The sequence below is a fragment of the Rhynchophorus ferrugineus genome, unplaced genomic scaffold, assembly GCF_030347505.1.
Source record: "Rhynchophorus ferrugineus isolate W39M unplaced genomic scaffold, kcgeb_rfMv2 rfM7, whole genome shotgun sequence".
In the NCBI taxonomy this organism is placed as follows: Eukaryota; Metazoa; Arthropoda; class Insecta; order Coleoptera; family Curculionidae; genus Rhynchophorus; species Rhynchophorus ferrugineus.
This window is the reverse complement of record NW_027472586.1, coordinates 12619373-12641060: the sequence shown is the minus strand read 5'-3', so window position 1 is coordinate 12641060 and position 21688 is coordinate 12619373. Positions and strand designations below refer to the sequence as shown.

Genomic DNA, 21688 nt, shown 5'->3' with positions numbered 1-21688 from the left:
AAAAAAATGCGTTTTACCAGGCTGGGGATTTTTCAATTGACTTGTTACCTAACAATTTTTATACTTTCCCTAATTTATATGACCCATTTTTTATTTCGGTTCATTATTATGAAATAACGAAACGCTGTCGAAGATTCATATCGGTAATTACTGTCGCAGTAATTCCGATTTAAATTTTAATGGCGTTATTTCATCGGGTGTGAGCGGGGTTAAGCATGGGCGCATATACGGGGGCGCCGGGAGCTTCCCCCTAAGCCGACGTATTGATAAATAATTAGATATTGTTTTATTTCCTCTTCTTTTCCTTTTAAAACCATTTTAAAACGAAAAATGCTTATAAAAGGTTCTTTATATTACATTTTGTTTTTATATTACAGATGTACCAAAATTTTTTAGCATGATTCTCCAGAATTAGATTTTTGTTAATCTCGACCCTTCTGACAATGAAGTTCAGTGTTAAAAAAACCATAGAAAGCCAATGTATGCCGGCCCGGCCTCGATACCACACGATAAAAAGTTATTAAAAAGCCGCAAAACTAATTCAGCGCCCATAGCGAATATCAATTAATTTAATTAACAGTAAAATATAATTAAGAACGCGGTATGTTCTGCGGTATGGTTTATTAAAAAACGCTTCCGTCTCTCCGCGTTTCCATTCGCATGTCTGCTTTTTATTATGTTTACCAAAACTTTAGTTAAGAGCAATTAAAAAGGAGCTTTTAATTAGTCGGAGGTAGCGCATCGTGCGCGTGGCTGAAGTGGATCGAAACATATGGTATATGCGGAAGATAAGAATCCGTGTTGCTCTTTGTGCCGCATTATATCCGTTAATGTTCATATCAAGGTTGCTATGAGAGACTGGACTGAAAAAGAATGCCACTAGGGATTAGCACGACTGCTCTTTTATCCATGCTGTATTTATGCGGTCACAATGAGATATTCATGATGTTCTTACTTTTTTTTAAGTTTGTAAAACCGTTATGATACAAGAGAACAGTCTAGTTCTGGAGAATCCCCATATATTCGAAGAATATAATATACATAGAATAAATTATCTTGAATTCAAATAAATAAAACAACATGTAATTATTTATTAATACATAAACACTGCAATAATAAACCAAAGTTATAGTTCTGGTAAACTATTTGTATACTCGAAGAGAATACTGTGGATTGGCATGATCAACGAGTTGTGATTCTGATGAGATATACTTTCATAAAGGACATCAAGTCATATTTATCTGTACTTTTACCTTCGCAACCCTTCTTTACCTTACAAAACAGAGCTCATACCAATGCCAGGAAATGGCAACGTCGCATAATCAGGCGGACACCATCGAAGTTTACCGAATACGATTGAGAATCTCCAGAACTGACCACAACTTGATACAAGGCATCTCAACAGAAAGTTTAGCCACTTTAGAAGCGGGTTTTGGAGAAGACTTAGCTTGGTTGGTTACTGTTGCGATAGTCGCGGGATCGAATCCTGCTGAGGCATCATCGGATGTTCCTGACATTTGTGATTGTTGTGCAAAATAAATAATAACATGAGATTTAAGGATATATTATTTATTATTTCAGTTTATATAGCTTTCAAACTTGAATTTTGATACAGGGTAACTGTTATAACCAAAATCCAACACAGGTTTTGTTTCAATTCATTGACATTAAATAATAAAATATTTTCGAATTGACAGAAATCCATTTCATGGTGTTCTTTACTGCTGACAGTGTGTTTAGACGTTAAAAATTATTAATGATGTTTTACAAGTGCTTTTAGAAGTTGAGCTACCGTTCGAGCGCTTTACGTTTTCCGTTAAACTAGCATCAAAAAATAGATGGAAACATAAAGATATTTTATACAAAGCATAGAACATTGTCCTATTGTTGAATTGTTATGTAATACGGCCCTGACTATCTGTCTCATAAACTACCTAATGGTAAACGAGAAAGACAGGTTGGTCTGTTTTCTAATATACCCTCATCTCCTTGTATCGCCATTCCACCAATTTTCGTAGCTTCTTATTAAACAAAATAATAGTTATTTTGTTTAATACTTTTCACAAAATATAAATGGCGCAGTCGCAGTCGTCGGTAGGATGTCGGCAAGATCATAAAGCTGTTATCTTTCGAATTTATTCAATTAACGAGAATCAAATTAATTATCAAGAAAATAAGACAGGTTAACGTTGGATTGGCAATCGTTCCGTAGTTACTCCAAGCGTTTCTTGGGGTGGATAAGTGAAGTTCGGACAGCTGAAGCTGTAAGGTCACAAAAGGTGGATTGAAGGTGTTCAACGACCTCTAGCCATAAACTATTCCAAATAAGAGTCACTCAGACATTGAAAAACACCCTTAATCCGTGGATTTCTGGCACATGCATTAAAGTCCAGGGTGTAAGTCCACCAAAAGTGGACTAGAGTTGCTGTGAATTAATACAGTCTACTGGAATTTGGACAAGAACTTGACAAATGTGAAGACAAAGAGCGTTCTGGTAGACCGGAAAAGTTTGAAGATGCGAAACTCCAAGAGTTATTGGATGAAAACCCAACCCAAACTCACAAACAATTGACAAAAGCGTTAAATGTGACCGAAGAAAATATCAGCGACTGATTAAGAGCTATGGGGAAAATCCAAGAGATGAGAAAATGGGTGCTATATCAATTGAATGGGAGCCAAATGGACAATCGTCGGTGAAATTATGTTTCAAAGATATGATCGGATGTCAATTCTGCATTGAATAGTGACGCGTGATGAAAAATGGATTTATTTTTTAAACCCTAAGCATAAAAGATTATGGTTATCACCTGGCGAAGTCGGCCGATCGACTTCAAGGCCAAATGCTTTAGGTCGCAAAACAATGCTAGACTAACGAATTGGTAAAACCTGGAGAAACAGCTAATAGTATTCGCTGCTGAGAAGAATTTATCAGTTTGAACCATGCATTGATTGAAAAACGTCCAAAACGGACTCGAAGACAGTGTAAAGAGATTTGAAAGCGCGATAACGCGATGTCTCATAAAGCAAGAGTTGAAAGCCTTTGGATGGGACATATTATCACAACCGCCGTTCTCAACAGACCATGCCGCGTGTGACTAACAACTTTTCATAATGGGACACACGCTCGCAGAGCAGCACTTTGCGAATTTCGAAGAACAAACAGTTTTTTTTGTGGAAAAATATATTAAATATGTCTATAAATTGTCTGAAAGATGGGCAAGCTGTATAGAATCAAATGACTATTTTGAAAATCATTTAATTTATTTCCGAAAAAAAAAACGGCAATGACTTTCCGGTACACCTAGTAATTTAAAAAACTTTAGAAATTGAACCTTTTGTACTGTTGCAACAGGTCAATTTAAAGGTCCCCGACCTGATACATAGATAGCGCTACTAGAAATAAACCTATATGTTTTTTAGTTAGCTCTGCGGCTGTATTTTGGGATGCGCATGGAATAATTTTCATTGACTACCTTGAAAAAGGACGGATCATCAACAGCGACTATAACATAGCATTAATGGACCGTTTGAAGGACGAAATTGCCGAAAAACGGCTGAAGAAAAAGAAAGTGCTGCTTCACCAAGACAATACACCATGTCACAAGTCAGTGAAAACGATAACGAAAACGATTCCTCATGCACCGTATTCCCCAGATTTGCATCCCAGCGGCTATTTTCTGTTCTTAGATCTCAAAAGAATGCTGACTGGGAAGAAATTTTCGTCGAATGAAGAGGTGATTGCCGAAACTGAGGCCTATTTTAAACCACAGGACATTTTTTACAGACCCATTTTTTATTTCGGTTCATTATTATGAAATAACGAAACGCTGTCGAAGATTCATATCGGTAATTACTGTCGCAGTAATTCCGATTTAAATTTTAATGGTGTTATTTCATCAGGTGTGAGCGGGGTTAAGTATGGGCGCATATACGGGGGCGCCGAAAGCTTCCCCCTAAGCCGACGGGAACGGGTCCGACGATCCCGCAAGTTTCATGAATTAATTAATAAATAAATAAGAGCGGGAGTTATAAGCCGTAGCGGCATGTCGGGCGTAACGTATGTACCACGATAGAGGCTGTTCCATAAATAATAAAAGGGATTTTTTGTTTCTGCGTCTGGCAACTTGGTGGAGGGATTATTAACGAAGAAAACCGGTCGGTCCTGGATAGAAACTCGAGAAGAAGGAGCGCCGATTAATGGAATTTATGGCAAAAACAAAGGCACAGGTCTCCATTATATCGTTTATATAATAACGAAGGAAAAAATATAAAACTTTTCATATTTTTCACTGTTATCACGATAAATGTTATGTTAAAAAGTATTATATTGCATGTAATAGTTTTTTTTTATTTAATATTCTAAGACTAACTTCAAATCAATGGTGTTTATGTATTGTTATTGTTCGGGCTCTCCATAGCTATACCCATACTGGGCTCTGTTACTATGCTCACTCTTTATTAGGTGTAAAAATAAGTATCTTACGTTCAAAAAAAAAAAATATATAAAATTGACTTTGATGTGTTTAGACTCCTCTGAATAACGTAATTCTCAAGTGCTTTGGTTCATATATATTCATTGGTATCATATACTTGATTATTTAATAAAAGTGTAGATGTATTTTTAATAGGCGTCTATGTCAAGGCTGAGTTTCCAGCCGTGGTTTGAAGAAATTAATTATGGTGTATTTAGATCCGAAGGTAAAAATGGTGGTGGTGAATTGATGAATGTTTATAAAGAAAGCATATGATGAGAGATGGTTATAAATTGCAGTTGATAAGTTTATCGTATTACTTCGTATTACTTAGTACGACTTCATTGGAATAAAAAAATTGTACCAATTCAAGCTTACAAAAATAAATTAAATTTCATTCCATACCCCATAAAGTAAGAGAACTAACGTAATTTTAAAATGATACGTTACTAAATCTTGTTTTCTCAGTATTTTCAATATACGATCAGAAGTGTATTTGATATATAAAATTATTTAAAATAATAAATGTCTATATATTAAAACATATTAAAATAACTATGTCAAGAACTAACAGTCACTAACATCTTTTTAAGTCGCATTGTTCTTTGCTTATTTATTTCACTGTTAGATCTCACCTTTGCAGACAGCTCATCTTTAGTTTATCTCCTATGACTTTCATCTATCTATTGCTTTCTACTTCATCTTATGTGTTCCAATTAAAATTCTATAAAACTATTTTATAACTGTTAAAATTCTGTGCAATATTAGATATTTGTTACCTGCAATACCACTAAAATTTATAGAAAATTCCTAACAACCTTTAGGATTACTTTTAGTGCAATAATATACTGTGTCTCCAGAACCATATCAATTAATAACAGTCCTTAAGCAAGAACAATTTTCCTTTTTCCATTTTCAAAAATCTAAATATCTTGTGAGCAAAAAAATGTGACAGTGAAACAGGCGATTTTTGTTATTCCCGACTTTTGTTAATATGTTTCGGTTAATATATACCTTTCGATAAAGAGGGCACATTAATTTGTTTTCAAACAATGTAAAATAATCTTTATACTATTCTTGATCGTTTTTTATCCAAACTTGTCATAACTCTTTAATAATTCCAAAAATACGGTTATAAACAAAAGTAACGCAAAACACTGCATAAAATTAAATAACTTCGTTTAATAATGTTTTAATCACTCACTTTCCGTCTTACTATCGTTAAAATGTAAAAACCAAATATTCACTCAAATATAACTAATGTTGGGAACTATCGACTGTTTAGTAATTGACTACTTTTTACTATCGACCGTTTCAGTCGTGTACTTTTAGTTTACTATTTTTGGTTCTACTAGTTTCATTCGACTGATTTTTAACGATCTGGCTCTGTCGTCCTATCTGCGACCTTGACAAAAATTTACCCAATTTATGCTTATAAATATATATATATATATATATATATATATATATATATATATATATATATATATATATATATATATCCATAACTGGACCACTGCCTGGTACCGCCTACTCCTTCTCCATGGCCCTTGGCATGGGTTACAAAAGGACGCTTTGGGAACATGCAGGATACATTTCTCGGTACCATCTTATACAGTTCACACCCCTCTTATAATAATAATACTCCGTTTCATATTTACGTGCTTATTGTATTATTCATTGTCTTACTTAATATATGTCATTATCCTCGTTTATATTTTTATTATTTAGAGAGTTATTATAATACATGTTTTAAATCCGCTCGAGAATTTTATTTTCCGATCTAAATATCTATATTTTGACTGCTTTTATGGCAAAAAGAGGTAATATTTCGATTACTCTCTCGATTTTTGTTAAAAAATATTTCCGTTCAATAATAAATAAAGCATTTACTTTATGTAAAAAAGCTCTAGTAGTTACTGTACGATCATTTTTAATTATGTCATGAATTAACTTTTTTCTGCGATATATATTTAATATATATTTATAATATATGTTTAATTTTTATTTAGTATTTATGGTTGTTGTACATCTTTAGATTTTATGTTTTGTTTTATGATTTTATCTATTGTAGTGTCTATATTTATTATAGAATATTATTTGAAAATTGCAATTAACATATTAAAATTCGATAAAACATTTGTGGGGTATTATTCCATTACATAGAAAAATTCCATTCCTTTCTACAGATCCACAGAATATTCAAATATAAACGTAATGCCAGTTCGTTTAAAATGAAATTATTAATTGCATGTTAATAGTATTCAGTAATTATCTTTTTATTTTCTTTTTTAAAGTTAGTACGTGAAGGAATATGTACGTATCTGTCTCGCTTATACTACCGTTGGAAAATATAAGCACATATAAAATTAACTGCTCCAAGCAATTATCTCCGTCCTTTCCTCTCTTATAATTAATATAGGAAATGGTTCCTACATCTTCGTCTGACGTCACGAACTGAACAAAACAGTCGAACCGTGCATTTGTAATTACTATTTTCAGTCGATAGTTTTTGACTATCGACTGTTTCGACTATTATCAGTCGATAGTTCTCAACGCTAATTATAATCTCTGTCCGTTGTTTTATTTTATAAACTTAAAAAAAACTTTTATCCCCAGCAAGATTTGATCGTGATACGTTATTGTCGGTAACTCTTAGCCTGAACGGCTACCTGGTGGATTTGTTTGTATATTTTGTGTCACCGATCTGACGGCTATTCCAGATTACTTATTTGGGGCGCCTTTCGTTTTATTAGGCGTAAAAATGGAAAACATATTGAATAGTATCAGTTAAAAGTATAGATTATAGGACAAAAGAATAACGGCCAGAAATATCGATAATTTTTTCAACATCCCTAATGTAGAAAATAAGTAATACCTCACTGACTTGTGAGGTACTCCGAATTATAATATATATCAATTTAACACAGAGATTATATGAAACACGGGTATAATTCAAATAATATAAACACGATTATTACCTGACATGCTGGCATGTACTCAGGCGATCCTGTAAAATTAATTTCTAAAATAGCAATTAAGGGAGCAATAACGGCCCGACTAATTTAATAACGAAAAATTAGAAAACTTCTTGCGACCGGCGTAGGAAGCGTATCTGTAATTCCGTAATAATTGCATTTTAAATGCACGCTACATTTGCAGCCGAGTGCATCGCGCATTTTGGTGCACTTCCGACTTTTTCACTCCACAATTAATTTTTTAAAATTGTACCTGCTTGTTTCGTCCCCGGGCGTCGAGATTAACGACGTCGTCCTGTTTAATTCGTTTTTTTTTCGTCACCGTACGGTGAGGAATTTATGCAAGTGTATGTACGTGCACGAACTTGTTAACTACGACCATGTGTGGATCTAGGTGAGGGAGTGAGGAAAGGTTTGTTAAAGGAACAAATAGTAATCAAAGCGACAAAACTTTAGCACACCACAAATTTTTCATTACGATTCTTAATAAAAATAACACATATTTTGAGAAGTTCCAGGCGTAACACAGAAAATACGATGTTTTGTTCAAAACTAGCTTTATTCATCAACGTAATCTCCATCAAGAGCCATACAATCATTCTGGCGCCGCTCTAACATTTCAATACCACTTTGGTAGAACGATTTATCTTTGGCTTCAAAACAGGCCAGTCACCAGTAGCTCTCCACTTAGATGACGATCGTTTGTATTCCGAGGTGAAGGGATGGATCCATGTGGTCAATTGGCTCAAATTATGAAGGTTGCAAATCAACCTGAAAACACAGGTCATGATTTTTGATAAGAACACAATTCCATGGCTGGATAACGTCACATACTTAGGTCTCCACTTCGTCGGACGATTCGGTTGGCATTCCCAAATCTAGAAAGGCTTGGGGATAGAAAACCTGCGATCTTCTCTGATCTGCCCTTTTAGCAGACTTCCCATCTCTATCAAATGCTTATATTTTACAAGATGTCAATCAGGTCCATACACCTCTACGGATCTAATGTCTACTTCAAGTTTGTTACACCCACCAGGTGAAACGGCTTCAAGTTTTCCAAAATAAGCTCATCGGGTGAATCATAAATGCTTGTCAGAATCATCAACACGTTCTTGTTTTTGGTCAACAGTGAGCAAACGCAGCATCAATTTTGAACAGAGCTTTCTTACAGTCAAATGCTCATGCAATATAAAATCAACGCGTTATTTTGATATCTTTACGATGTTAGCTAACTCACTTTTCGGTCATTCAAAAAGATTTTTTGGATTTTTCAAAAGCGTTCTGGTGTTACCACCTCCTTTGGACGTTTGACCTTCAACAAACCAACGATTTATTGTTGTTTTTGATTGAGCGAAGTTCTAATAACACTTTTGAAGCCATTGAAGAAATTTTAACAGCTTTCTTGAATGTTACTATTATCTGAAAAAGCAGCGAATGCAATAAAACTAGCGCCATATATATGTTAGGCGCCGGACTTTTCAGTCGATGTGTATTGTGTATTGTAATTAAGAACAACATATTTTTACAAAAAAATTGAACCGACTTCAAAAATAAGGACGTGCCCTAACAGTTATATTAATTTAGATTTGTTTTGTTGGTAATTTAATTTTTTGTTTATGTCATAAAATTATATTATTATTTTTGTATTTTTTGAGGGCTCGGCACCGACTTCAAACTGTTTTTTATTTAATGATTACAAGGACTATTACGCACATATTTTATTTTAAAACGTTTTTTTTTGTAAAAATAAGGAATGTTTCAGGCACTGGGGCCCGTTACCTAGTCTAAGTGATTTGACAAATGTTCCAACAAAACTAGAAAAAATGTTATTGTCCCCGCCGGGGCTTTTGCAGTGAACGACTTCCGATTTTCCGTCACATCAGCTCAGCGATAACATTATACACAAATATCTGATTATAATAGATGAAAAACATATGTGAAAACATTTTACGTGCCTTTAAAATTTGAGCGTTCCCTCGATATTCCCCCTTCCCCCAACAGATCCTGATTTGACTTCAATGGGACCACCTCGGAAGTGCACTCTTATTATAAAATAAGAATTTTGAAAATAGGCCTACAACTGACGGAGAAATAGGAGAATATACATTAAAAAAATATACACTTCCACTAAACTACTTCACAAGAAGCTGTAGTTACTGTTTGTCCTTGTTCGTCAATAAGATCATCTATCTTTACCATTAGCTTGTGACATTAAAGGGTTATACTATATAATATTCACGTTGATGTTTACGATATTGGTTTGGACATTTTTAATTGTAGTACGTTAGAAAGGTTAGAATGCCAAAATTATATTTAAGTGTATAAGCAGATTTCTATAAAACTCCCAGAAAAGATTAATTTTTCAGGACACCGAGGTACAATTACATTTTTTAGCCGTATATCGAATATTCAATATTTGTCATATATCAATTTATTAATAAAATCAAATAAACTAATTAAATATTTTTCCTTTTAATTCTGAGCCTATAGAAAATTGTTGTATTTAATCTATTCTGATGGCATTCGATGTTTTGCTACCATTTGGTGAAATTCGATAAATTTCCATTTAATTGATACAATTCTAAAAAAAATATTTAACGATCGCCCTAATACTTTTTAAACAGCAATTTGCTTAATTAAGGTTTCTGATTTTTATTTTCATTTCATTCGTTTATCAAAATGAAATTGGAGAAATATGATTGTGGATTTTATTTTCTGAGTTGATGAAAATAGTTAAATAATAAATATTCTAGAATATTTATATAACGAACAGTTTTAAATCAAATTTTGTTAATATATTTTCTGTATCCCCATCAGTGGATATCAATAAGCTTACAAAACGAAAACAACTTGGACTTAAACTGTATCAAATGAATTATCATTATCATTACAAGGTAGTGAGGTATGAATCGATATTTAGATCCAACCATGGGGTACTGCTAGCAAATCTATTGTAGCCATCATTCAACGGTTCCAGAATTTTTGATGCTTCATACTATGAAGATCACTTTAATGAAGTGATATCTATTTAGAACCGACAAATAGTGTAATTCAAAGTGTTTGTTAAGTACATCGAAATAGTGTTAGCTATGCAATTGATAGTGAAGTGGTTAGACCAAAACATTTAACGCCATTAGATCTGATTAATGGATAAATATAGACATTAGAGTAAGATTTAGAATAACATGACACAGGAAGTCCCTTAATGAAGTGATTTTATGTTATAAATGGCATGTATATAATGCTGTATATATCATAAGAAATACTGTGCAGATTATTGGATCACTAAGGGTACCAATCTCTGGAAGAGTCCCCTGATATAATGAGACCGAAAAGAATGATAGAAGAAGCAATATTTCATGAAACCCAGAACAGAAATGATTTTTTCCGGCATTGGCACGTGTTGAAGAATGTGAGTTGTTCGAATAAAATGAATTTATATTATTATTGAATTGATAAAACCAGTAATATTCAGAAAAAGTTAATTTTATTTAGAGTTCTAGCTAAAATATTGTATAGAACTGAACCATGGTGAGTGTTTTTTATGGGATTTTAATTAGGGTTCTTAGCCAAGCCAAGTGGAAAGTAGTTTTTTCTGTCTGGGAAACTGTTTCTGTCTTGGCGAATAACTTTGACGCATCGTTGCGTTTTATAGCCGTTGAATATTTATAGTTCCTTGATTATACTGGAAGAGTGCAACAGTTAACAACAACGGAGTGTTTTTTTCTCTTCGGAACACTGTTAATAATGTATAGCGTGACGAAGAAATCAACCGGTACATATTAACTTATAATTAAAAAACGTACGTTAGAAGACTTATGGTGAATATTTTAAAGAATACAAAAATTATGTATGGTTATACTCACCTACACATTTAGTATAACTTTGGTTATGAAGCTTTGTTTTCTAGATAGAACACAACACATGTTTTGCCATTAAAACTAAAAAATAGTTTAAAAATCTTACCGATTATTTAGAGAAATATTCAAGAGTATATACATATTGCCCATTACAAGATTTCTAGAAAGAATATTAAGATAATGTAGTGTGTAGATTTCTATAAATATGCTAGTATAAATTTTTTAGTTAATCTTATTTAATGTCTATACAAATATCACAGAAAAAAGACTTTAGAGTATTCCTAATTAAGGGCTTTTATCAATTTTGAAACTTATGAATGTTATGATCATCAGAATTGACTTGTCCGTTTATTATTAGGTGGAAAGAATATAAAGAATCTTTGAATCATGAGCATCTGGTGCTTCTAAAGGAGCCAGAACAGCTTGTTCAGCTAAGAGAGCTTCAAACAATGTTTATTTTTAAGTAGAACTTACCAAGGTTTTATTCTAATAAATCTTACAAGTCTGTCTTCGAAATTTTTCGCTTTTCTAGACTGTTTATTGACATCAAAATTACGAATGACAATTGAGATATGATCCTTCATATCTCAATTATCTTAAAATCTCAATAAACATCACCATAAGTTTCTAAAAGTGCTTGATGGGATTTAACAGCAGATCTATTTAAACCTAACAATAAAATTGTTTTTTCTCTCGAAATTTCAACTCTATATAAATATAATTTTAAGGTCGAAGAAAAAACGTGTAAAAATTAAATCATATGCCTAATAGTAACATAAAACTTCTAATACGAGACTAACTTCGAAACAAAGTTAATATTTTGCTGGAAAAGCCTACGGAAATGTATATTTCATATCGTACCATGTAGTTGAGTATAGTTCACGCAGATAAACTTTATAAACAAGTAAACGAAAATTACACAATATTGCAGCGTAGTAATATGACATAAAAATAAACGTTGCATATTATGAACTTGTTAGTTTTATTTGTAAGCCTCGTATAAAATAAAATTGGAAATATTATAGACTAGCGACCCGCCCCGGCTTCGCACGGGTGCAATGCTGATACTAAATTAAATACACTACAGAAAAAATATGAACGTTGTATATAAAAACATAGCGGCCCGCTCCGACTTTGCACGGGCATAAAATATATATGCCTATGTCACTCAATGAAAACGTGATTAAAATCGATCCAGTATTTTTGGTTCATTCATTACTGCCCTTGGCCTGCACGCATTAAATTTGGAGTAAAACAATTCCTCTTCCCCTATACTTACTATGAAGATTTCCTGCTATCTTTGGAATATCTAAATTCATACAATTTTTATTACATTACACATTTTTAAACGCAAATTTTAAATTTGTAATACCTCCGAAAATATTTGTTTAATTTACATGCTGTAAGGAACCATATTGATCTATATTAATTGCACACTGTATTTAAGGTACTTAATTCGATAAGGATTAATGCCGTATTGCTTAAAAGAGCTTCGTAAATAAGCCATTTTCTCACGTAAAAAGTAAACAATAAAAATGGTTAATGTGGGTTATCCCTAAAAGATAAACATATACCATCGCGGACTTTTTTGTAAACCTTTTTATGGTGTACAATACTGTAGACATTAATTTGATCTAACTCGTAGGGTTAGGCAGCGTTTTTGCTAATTGCTAAATAAGCCTAAAAAATAGGTTAATTTACGACATCACGTTAGAAACCTCTAAAATTAGCAATGTTGCCTTAGTATATCATGCATGTATTATACATATAAACCTTCCTCTTGAATCACTCTATCTATTGAAAAAAACCGCATCAAAATCCGTTGCGTAGTTTTAAAGATTTAAGCGCACATAGGGATATAGGGACAGAAAAGGCGACTTTGTTTTATACTATGTAGTGATGATGAAAGTAAGTAAATTAAGGATGGTTACCGGGTGTATAAGCAAAATTGCAAAGTGGTTTCAGTTTATGATTAAAATGAATAGAATTTTTTGTTTAGACAAACTTTATTAAAACAAATTGTTAAGAGTAATTTCAAGACATGTGATATTGCCTCAAGAATTGTAAAATTCTCGAAGGAATGTTCAGTTAAACAAAAGAAAATAATGACGTTATAATAGCGCTTCATTGTTAAAACAAAGAATGAAGAAATAAAAAATAATGTATAACTGACTGCAGTCAAATCTACAGTAAAACAGGTCATATTTTAACACACATCAATCCGCCATTGTAAAAATATCTCTCATTAGCACGAAAACAATTTACCCGTACTAACAAAAACACTTCCGTCAAACAAAGAATCGCAATTAAAATACTATAAAAAAACACCTTTATTTTATTGACGGATAACGAAAAAAAAAACTTTTTACGGCCTTTTAATGAAACCGTTAATGTAGATGTGTTTTCCCTTTTTTTCCTCTGCTGTTTATAACTTTATCGGTGATGTAATTTATCCTTTGTGTTTGTAAAAAAGTCATAAAAACAAAAATTTCGGATAAAAGTTATTTTTTCGCTTTCTCTCTTTCTCCCTGTCCCTCTCTCTCTCTCAGGACTGTATACTGTTTTAAAGCCGGTACAGTGATACACCATTTACCAAGTCTGTCAAGTGTAATTTTACAAGAGCTTATACAAAGGTAGTTAATATGAGAATACTTTTACAAAGGCAGCAAAATACAAAAAATCCTCTGATAGACAAAGAACTACAGGCTATGATCCACATTCGTTTACTATTCTTTAATAATGAATAGAAAATATATGTAAAACATTTGGTCATGTTACTCAAGACAATATATGTTAGACCTTCATCGCAAGGTATATATATAACAAGAAAGAATATAATATCAACAAGAAATATATAGCTATAGATCCATTTAAAAGGCATCATCAGTAATTCAAAAGCATGGGAGTCACGCTATATATAACAGTAGAAGAAAAAGAAAACATGTTAATTGAAGATTTAATTGGATATTAGCAATCGTACCAAAATATATTTAAGATATTTAATAAATGGAATGATATGTGAGCAGCTGGATGAGTAATATACGAATCAAAAGAAAACTATGAAAGAGTGGTTGCCAATAAAATGCCTTTGTGATATTTCTGGGCGGCCCACAGGAGTTGGATCGGGAATAGGATATGGGATTGGTCCACAAGATAAGCTACATTTGTTACAAAACTATTGCCATATATTGGAGTCGCAACTTTTTGAACGATAATTTAGAGATTAGAATAAATAGACATTCAAAGTTATTTCGTCTTTACAATCTCTACAACCCCAATATCAAAATAAACTTTAACTGGAACATTTTCGTACGACTAATGACTGTGGGAAAATATATATATCCATCTATAGGTGTGGAAAACTACAAGCAGCAGTCCAAAACTGGAAACTGGAAAATACAGTTAATAGCTGGATATCTATCATGTCAATGATGTTATGTTATGTTATGATCATGTCAATGTTATTCATGTCAATTTTGCGTTGTGGCGAAAAGGCATTAACTTAATTTTAATCACCTGAAGTGTGACCAATTGTTTAACCAACTGATATCTCGTGGTGCTGAAAATTATGAAGGTGCTAACCGAATATTAATGTCGAGGATTTATGAAAACCGATGCGCGTTTCAAATGTACGAAACAGGCCCGTTATTCTATCGCAAATTACGTTAAATTCTCATCGCAAATCTGACGTCAGTAACTGTGCAGACGACGCCGTAATCAGTTTGGTGTTGCGGTAGTTGGGGCTTTCACCCATCGCAACTGCCAATTTTAGAACATCAACTGGATTTTGTTTGTTGCGCCGCAGATTATGTTTGTTCGCCTGCGCTCGTTTAGGTCATTTAAGCTCCAAGCAAATAGCACTGTTAAAAACGGCGAACGGTTCTTCTTTTTATGTCAATCAGCGGCCGTAACACTCGATGGAAATACATTTAACTAACCCACAAATGATCATTCGCATAAAAATTACCACTGAATACCAATAAAATTTCACTGTGTCACTAATAAAAATTATACACTCATTGATAAGTAGCTTAGTGCAGGATAAAAGTTGATTGAGAAATCTAGGTCTAAAATATGATCAAAATCCCTAATTTTAAAACAGTAATAGAGATAAACTTAAAATTTGAATGTACTGACTGCGTATATTACTCTTGCATTTCTTAAGTTTACCAATCTTACAAAGAAATTGTTCTGAGGACAGATCGTTATGGATAATGAGATACAATGGGTATGGATCTATGATAAGAGCTTGACCATTACTGCATATTTCTAAATGCTCCTTCCTACATTTTAAATCACGACACCAACAATAGTGCAATAGATTTTCTATAATTACAGTTCACTTAGATAGTCAATAACTTTTCTCTGTAGTTCAAGATGACTTATTATATTGTCCAAGAGCTCTATCTACTTCATGCTGATTCTATAGGGTATATCCTCCAATCAAGCTTCTCTAGATTTTCCAGTGTAACTTTAATAATATTTTCAATTAGCTTATTTTAATTATTTATTCCATGTGTAAATATCTTCTTTTTTTGCTCTTGAATGAATGTATTAATTTAGTTGCATATGTTTGTCAGTATTTTTATTTAAACCAATAAAAAACTGTAAACTGTCATTGTTTTATTCTGTCGATGTTCTTTTTCAAAAAACAAAATTCAATATGGTGCAGTGGTTTTGAAATTATAAAATAATTACAGTTATTCCACAGCCGATCTGGTTTCAACTTAAAATTATCTGAATAACCTCTGGCAACGATTGAAAAAGAGTAAAGTTAACGTAAACGTATTCATTGGTGAATAAAAGCTATTTTTAGAATTTACTGAATATTTTAGTCAACAATTTAATTATTATTATTATATAACATAACAATTATTATATTTTTAATGATTCATTGCATATATATCGTTCTTCGTTCTGGAAACAGGAACAGTTTTATTTCTGGAGCAGAACTAGTGTTTCCTCCAACCCCAAGGGCGTCTACCACGGTGAAATAATGTTTTTGCTCTTGTTTGAATATCAGATGTTGATGTTGTTTTTATGGACAATGCACCATACCTTAGCGAAGTGGAATGCACCATACCTTAGCGAAGTGGCGGAAAATATCTTAATAAGTGGATCAACAAAGGTAGTAATTAAGGAATGGTTTGTAAAACATAAATTAAGTTTTGAAAATACCATGTTAAAGAGCGACGAAATATTTGATTGCGTTGTATGTAATTTACAGTTTTAGAAATAGGCCTAAAACAAGATAAACAGTAAATGAGATCGCTGAACAATATGGCCACAGAGTATTACGTCTTCCTCCATATTCTATCCAACTGAAATGATATGAACTGTAGCAAAAAAGTGTTTCGACATCTGGCAGTAAGCATTGTCTACAATATCAGACACAATGAAAAAGAAATTGACAAATGGTGGAGTAGTGAACAAGTATTAGATAGACTGTAAATTAACAGTTTACAGAACTCAGATAATGACAGTGAGTGAATTAAACTTTCAGGATATGGGTTTATGATACATTGCTGATAATTACCCAGACAGGGGATGGAAATAACTAAAGATGCATATATAATTAATATAGAATAACTGTAGAAAACTGTATTGTAAAGTGTGAAAGAATTATGTGCATAGATATTGGTGTAATTGTTCAAAATATAGGAAACATAAGTAAATAAATAAATACATAAGTAAACATATTGTTAAGTAATTCCTTGGATATACAATTGTTAATTAGGCAGATTAGATATTTAGGAGGTACCATTATATATAAAATCTAGAACTCTACCTTATAGGTGGTGTCTACTTAGTTGTTGTTTAAGTCTTTTGATAATATATGCATTAGATGTACTACAATGTTAAAATAAATTATATTTGATAACATTATTTTTAAAATAATAAACTAACATTTGATGAGGCAGTATTGCGATGTTTTAAGGTAACATATTGTGATGACATGAGTTGACTGTTTTGTTGTATAAACTGTTATATGTCTTTTTATATTAGGGATATCATCACTGACCTATCTAAATAAATAATAAAAATGATGCATGATGATTTGTGTGCATAGATATGGGTATAATTTTTCCAGATCTGACAAATGCATTAATGCTGGAGAATGCAGTGATTAAATCTAATTTTATCAAGAAATATGTACACAGGTAGTAAAAAAAGACACTAAGGAGAGATTCTGTGACATCAGAAACATTTGACAAGGAAACAGAGCAACGAAGGAAAGACGAACTAAAAGTAAAAAGCTAAATGTGTTTTCTGATGAAAGTACATAAGTAAATATATTGCTTGGATAACCAATCGTTAATTAGGTAGATTAGGTATCTAGGAGGTACCATTATATATAAAATGTAGAACTCTACCTTATAGGTGCTGTCTAATTAGTTGTAGTTTAAGTCTTTTGATAATATATGCATTGGATGTACTACAATGCTAAAATAAATTATATATGATAACATTAATTTTAAAATAATAAACTAACATTTGATGAGGCAGTATTGCGACCTTTTAAGGTAAAATATTGTGATGACATGAGTTCACTGTTTTGTTGTATAAACTGTTATGTCTCTTGATATTATAGATATCATCACTGACCCGTCTAAATAAATAATAAAAATGGTGCGTGATGATTTGTGTGCATAGATGTGGGTTTGATTTTTCAGAATAAATTCAACTTTTTTCAGATCTGACAAATGCATTAACGTTGGAGAATGCAGTGATTAAATCTAATTTTATCAAGAAATATGTACACACATAAAAGACACTAAGGAGAGATTCTGTGATATCAGAAAGATTTGACAAGGAAACTAAAACTAAACACAGACAAACTAAACTAAACTAAGGAACTAAAAGTAAAAAGTTAAATGTGCTTTCTGATGAAAGTACATAAGTAAATATATTGCTGGATAACCAATTGTTAATTAGGTAGATTAGGCATCTAGGAGGTACCATTATATATAAAATCTAGAACTCTACCTTATATGTGCTGTCTAATTAGTTGTAGTTTAAGTCTTTTGATAATACACGCATTAGATGTACTATAATGCCAAAATAAATTATATTTGATAGCGTTATTTTTAAAATAATAAACTAACATTTGTTGAGGCGATATTACGACGTTTTAATGTAATATATTCTGATGACGTGAGTTCACGGTTTTGTTGGATAGACAGCTGTTGGATTGTCTTTGATTTTAGGGATATCATCACTGACTCATCCAAATAAATAATAAAAATGACGTCGTTTTCGTTTCGTTTATCGCGCCGAACTAAATCCGAAACAAATAACGAAATAATTTTCCCTATCCACCTCTCCGGAATAATGATAATGATATCGTTTTTAATGAGGCCAGATATATATCTCGTGGAAATTAGCGCGCAATACGGACTCACGCCGTAGCTTCACCTCCGTCCTAACGAGCTCCCCATTTTCGAAAGGAGAAATAAAAAGACGGAGAGAGAGAGATCGTGGAAAAAAGCTCAATTTCAACAATCTTCATCGTCGTGACCGTTTACAGCAAGCAGGGAAATTTACATCGAATTTTACGTTGTTATTTTATTGGATTAACGGCAGTGGGTCGGCCGTAAACGCGTTTTAGGAAACGGATTCGTGTCGGGTGCCGGTTTTTGAATTAGGTGATGCCCAGTTATTAAAATAGCATTGTGTCCGTCCGTTGTTCTTCGCTGTAAACGAGATGAGATCGCCGTTCTGGTAATTATTAATCTCGCTGGCTGTAATGCCTACATGGTTGCGTAGATATCGTTAAAATAGAATAGAAAACTTAACAACTTTCATAACAATAAAGGTGCAATATAAAAAAGGTGTAATTTTCTGTAACTTAATACACCTATTCCCAAGATTATTCAATTAATGGATTTCATCAGTGTTAATAGTTTTCTGAAAGATTTGTAGACATATATAAAAAGGGAAATCAATAAAAACGTAAGAATATCATCAAACATTTTCCTGTATACATATATATATATATATATATATATATATATAGATCACCAGTGAGCACTTACGAATATATTGGTAATGCTGCTTGTTACTTACCTGAAAAAGAAAACAACAGTATTAGTAAACCTAATAACTTTAAATAACATATATTAATTAATTAAATTTGATAAATACTAAATCAAAGTTATTGTTTTTCAGTTTAAAACAATAACTATTTACTAGAGTAACTATTTATATGAATATATAAACCATAATACTCCTAACAATCCACAGGTGGTGGTTCGATACCAATAATCAAAAGTACGATCTTTGATGAGATATTAATGATGAAATGTGTGATAAACAGGAGTGTTTGTGATCAAAACAGTTGAAGTGTTTGATGGTTCATGAGTGATAGTATTTACGGTAATGACAGCATATACGAAACATGGTAAAACATTGGTGAAGAGAAAAAATGGGCAAAACCTAAGGATAACTGACAGACTGACGAACATTAAAAAAGATTGGGAAGAGAGCAGAACTCAATAATTACTTCAGCAATATAGTTAGGACAAAAACCACTAGAGCGAGAGCACCAAAAAATCATGGAGGGGCTGCGGTTGCAGCCTTCCTATAATCCTTAATATGGAATTCTATGCTAAGCTGCGAAATAAGTCTACTATGACTAGCATATTGCTGCTAAACTCTGCCATATTTCAAAATGATAATGAGCCCATATATAGAGCCATAAAATTTCAGTCTTGACTTGAAAGGCATTAGAAACGTCTTCCATGGCCAATACAATCGCCAGACCTCCGAATAACTGAAACGTTATGGACAGTTTTAGAGTAGAGCGAGTGGTGATTTCCATCTCCAATATCAGTGACGCAACTGACGAATGTTTTGGTATAAGAATGGCACAATATTTAGTTGGAAACTATTCGGACACTCTGCGAATCCGTTCTGCAAAGAATTTACAGATGTTTTAAAAACAAATGTTAGCTCAACACCTTGTTAATAAATAATGTCGTGAATATGTGAGGTGTTCATATTATATTGTATCCTATTTCAAGCATGTTGATCACGTCTAGATAACAGGTCAATAAAAGTCCCCGGCCTACCATAGTAAAATAAATTTTTTTTGGCAAAATTAGTTTTTTTTATTCAACATAATTCCCTTCAAGGGTGATACACTGATTATAGCGACCCTCCAACTTTTCGATCCCACATTTGTAGTACGATTTTGTCTTTGCTTCAAAATAGGCCTCAGTTTCGACGACCCCCTCTTCATTGGATGAACATTTCTTCCCAGCGAGTATTCTTTTGAGATCTGAGAACAGGAAATAGTCGCTGGGGGTCAAATCTGGAGAATACAGTGGATGAGGAAGCAATTCGAACGCCAATTCATGGATCTTTGACACGGTGCCCCGATTTGGTGAAGCAGGTCGTTCTTCTTCTTCAAATGAGACCGTTTTTTGTCTATTTGGTTCATCAAACGGTCCAACAACACTATGTAATAGTCGCTGTTGATGATCCTTCCTTTTTCAAGGTAGTTAAAAAAAATTATTCCATGCGCATCCCAAAATACAGACGCCATAACTTTGCCAGCCGGCTGTTGCGTTTTCCCACGCTTTGGAGAGGACTCATCGAGTGCAGTCCACTTGGAGGACTGTCGATTGGATTTCGGAGTGAAATAATGGAGCCATGTTTCGTCCATTGTCACATATCGATGCAAAAACTCGGGTTTATTATGCTCGATCATCTTCAAACACTGCTCCGAATCATCAACTCGTCGTTGTTTTTGGTCAAAAGTGAGCTCGCGCGGCATCCACTTTGCACAGAGCTTTCTCATACCCAAATATTCGTGAATGATATGATGTACACATTCAGTTGATATCTTTATAGTGTCTGCTATTTCATTCAGATTCAATTTACGGTCATTCGAACTCATTTTGTGGATTTTTTTAATATCCTCATCGGTAACAATCTCTTTTGGGCGCTCACTGCGTTAACCGTGTCAGTGTCCGGAAACTCGGTAGCAAGATTTTCCTGGGGCAGTGTTCGGAAACTCGGTAGCAAGCCAAATTTTTGCTTCAACTGTATTTTTCTCCCTTCAAAAACAATATTTTATCAACACGCGAAATTCCTTCTTATCCAAAAGTTGCTTCACTCAAAATGCTATAATTCACAAACTATGGTCCGACAGCTGTCAAATTTAAACACGCATCTTTTGAGGGTTGGGGCTAACTAAAAATTTAATTCTAGTAGCGCCATCTATGTGCCAGGCCGGAGACTTTTCAATTGACCTGTTACATTTCGCAACAAACCTGTTATTTTAAGAAGTGATACGAAAATATTTAAATAACTATAAAGTCAAATAACGATAGTTGGGCGTCGATGCGATTAAAAAAAAACAAAACTAAGGTAA

General features: G+C 33.0%; 1 protein-coding gene across 16 annotated transcripts in view; it reads right to left on the bottom strand.

Moving 5' to 3' along the window:
* heph (polypyrimidine tract-binding protein 1 heph) overlaps nucleotides 1-21688 on the bottom strand; it is a 953472-nt gene that overhangs the window by 209619 nt on the left and 722165 nt on the right. Inside the window, exon 3 of one of the 16 annotated variants that reach the window (XM_076409836.1) lies at nucleotides 19347-19377. The exons of the other annotated variants lie outside the window; for them this stretch is intronic. The gene's annotated coding sequence lies outside the window, so the exon portion shown is untranslated. The remainder of the gene's footprint in view (nucleotides 1-19346; nucleotides 19378-21688) is intronic. 16 annotated transcript variants of the gene reach the window in all.